This window comes from Solanum tuberosum, unplaced genomic scaffold, assembly GCF_000226075.1.
Source record: "Solanum tuberosum cultivar DM 1-3 516 R44 unplaced genomic scaffold, SolTub_3.0 scf00250, whole genome shotgun sequence".
NCBI lineage: Eukaryota > Viridiplantae > Streptophyta > Magnoliopsida > Solanales > Solanaceae > Solanum > Solanum tuberosum.
Window position 1 is genome coordinate 573,306 of NW_006239183.1, and position 3,177 is coordinate 576,482.

Here is a 3,177-nt window from a genome sequence, read left to right on the forward strand (position 1 = left end):
TAATATTCACTTGGAGATTAACAATTCCTTTAGTTATCTTAAAAATTATACTTATTAAATTTTAATTTCATTTATAATTTCACGTGATAAGAATTTGTGCTAATTAGATATGGTAATTTAAGCTTAATTTTAGACAAAATTAAGAAAAAATATTTAGTTCATCAAAATTGTTATGATTCAAGACTATATTCCCTAGACGTGATATGGGAAACAATACAAATTTCATGTAACACCTTGGACTTCGAGAAAAACTAAGAAAGGAAGATAGTGATGAGGCAAATTATGTTGTTCTAGTCATGCACCAATAAGTTATTAATGAGGAGTTTTCCCTTATGGGTAGACTAAGAAGTGCTGAGTTTGTGTAGATTTCATGATAGAAGGTAGAGTAAAATTACTAGTATAGATGAGTTAGAGTATACTTTAACCAGGAGGGAGTTTATGTCAATGTGCCATCATGTTAGTAAAGACCAAGTAAAGTGTTGAATAAAATAGCAGAGTACATAGTCATAAGGTGATAGATCTAACCTAGGCTTTGATTTTAAGGGAGAGTCCATGATATTCGAAGGGTTATAGAACTAATTAGGAAATGGTGTATAGTGAATGGGTAAATAGTACTTAAGTTGTGAAATGGAATGTGACAGTAATCTGTAAATAGGTAGACTGAGAGATAAAGATTGCCTACTTGTCATGATATCTTAGTGGACGAGTGTTTCTTAATTTTTTCTAGTATTCATAAGTTAGTATAGTATGTGAGATATTATATTGATAATTGTGTTTAATACTAGACACGAAGCTTAAATTTGAGATGAGTGTGAAAAAAAGAATGGCAACATGAGGGTGATGATGTTAGTTTTGAGATCTGAAGATGTTAGTTGCAATGCATGTGAATGGTTCAAGTGTGATGTTATTACAATATTAGCAAGAACATTAAGGTGATACAGTATGTAGCCAGACGAGGTTCCAATTAAGTTTATGATTTTTCATGTGTGCCTAGATAATATGTTTAAGCTATCAATATGGAATAAGCTAATGTAAGCATTATTTTTCCTTAAGATTTAGATGAAGTGACCTTATAAGCCAATGAGAAGAGGTTAAGAGAAGAATCTTAGTACCTGCATATGGATAGTTCAGTAGCGATGAGATAAGCCTTTCCTGAGTAATAGAGTAAAGCGAATGTAAACCAGTTTAGAGATGATGGAATAGATCCATTGATTTAAACTATCAGTTTCAAACCTAAGGGAGAGATGATAAGATGAGAAATCAAGTCAAGTGTTGAGAATCAGATAATAGTAATGTGTTCAGGAAGAGTTAAAGTGGTATATCGATCCATTCATATTGTAGTGCATTCTTCAAAGTCAGTTGTTACAACATCATGTTGATGTCTCTTATATCATAATTGTGTTCATGACTTATGCACATACACTTCAAAAAGATTCACATCTATGCTCAGTTTCCAGAATGAGGGGTAAAGACTCTAGCCCATTGATCTCAATCTTACTCCATAAAATTATGATTATCAGACTCATGATATGAACCTATTCATATAGGCATTCATGTCTCATAGTATGATTAGTCTCGCAAATTCATGATTTGATCTCAATGGCTAGCAACATAATTATGTCATGCATATTCTTATATCCGAGTCTTGTCATATATATATGGTCTTCTATCATGTATCTTAATATTATCATATATATTCAGAAGCGGATCTAGGATTTGGAGGTCGTGGGTGCCACATCGTTCAAGATAAAAGAATCGGTTACTTTAATTTTGGATTACAAATTCGGATTATTAATCTTTTTCGATTTTTATAAACAAATCGATAAAACATGCATGTTGGTAATATTTTCTTTTTGATATTCCGAGATTAGAGATAACTAAACATTTCAATTTTTATTTCCTTTTGGAATTAGATAATTATTCGTTGAAACTTTGAGGGGAAAAAATTTCACATTAAAATTTGAGCTTGTATAAACCATCTAATAGTATTAACTTAATATATCCATATTCCATTGAATTTATGTGTTTTTGGACATATATAGTAGGGAAAGAATAAAAATGAAATTTCAGCCTAATCATCTTACTTAGCAAGAACGTCGATGAAGATCGAAAGAACCTTTAAATTTAAAAAAAAACTCTAATAATAATATTCATCATTTTTAAAACTTATATTTTTTTAAAACTACTACTTAAATATATTCTTAATAATATTTATTTGACGTTCATAATTCAGTACTCATTAATTGATAAAGAATAAACAAGTAACACTCATATCAGGAGATTAATAATTAGTGAAAGAGAAAGTAAAAAAAAACTAAAAATTAATTATGAAAAGGAGTCAATTTAAATTAATAAAGAATAGTAAATAAATAAACATGAATGGAAGAAAACAAAATTAAAGGCCTTTACACATTAATGAAAAAGACAAAAAAGAAAGGAAAAGAAAAGAAAAAAAGTGTCACGAGCAAGCCAAAAATAGGTGCTAGCAGCGAGGTTCAAACCCACGTTGGGTGTGTGGCAGGCTCTCTCCTTTACCGATTGAACTGTTCAGCATTACAATTAGTTGGTGGCAAAGTTAAAAGGATTAATTACTTGGGTGAATCCCTTTTAAAAAATAATTACTTGTTTTAAGTATACTCTTTAATTATTACCATTTATAGCAATATATAACAATATTATATATTTATTTGATTTTTGTTTCTCTCTCGCCTCTTTCTCCTTTTTTATTCTCTCTGTACAAGGTATCAACATTTTAAAGCTACCATTGAAAGATCTACAATCTTGAACCACAAATTCAATTTGTTATGGCCCTTTAGAAGAAATTTCAGAGCTCATCCTTTCTCTAACTGTCCCCACTATAATGATATTTAAGTTGTTGATCCTTCAATATTTAAAGTGGTACAATAAATGGCTCTTATAAAAAATTTACCCCTAAAAGTTACTATGTATGTTGTTTTTAAAGATTGTATTAAATTGAAATGATGTTTGCAATATGAATTAAAAATATATTATACATGTATTATAAGTGTGTTATAAATTATTTGGGTTGGGATCACTAAAAAGAGAGTGAAGTCTGCAAGATGTAGTATAAACATATTGTTAATGAATAAAATATATATTATACATGACTTATAAATTGAAGTAAATCAACACGACCGGATTAGTCATGTTTTTTTT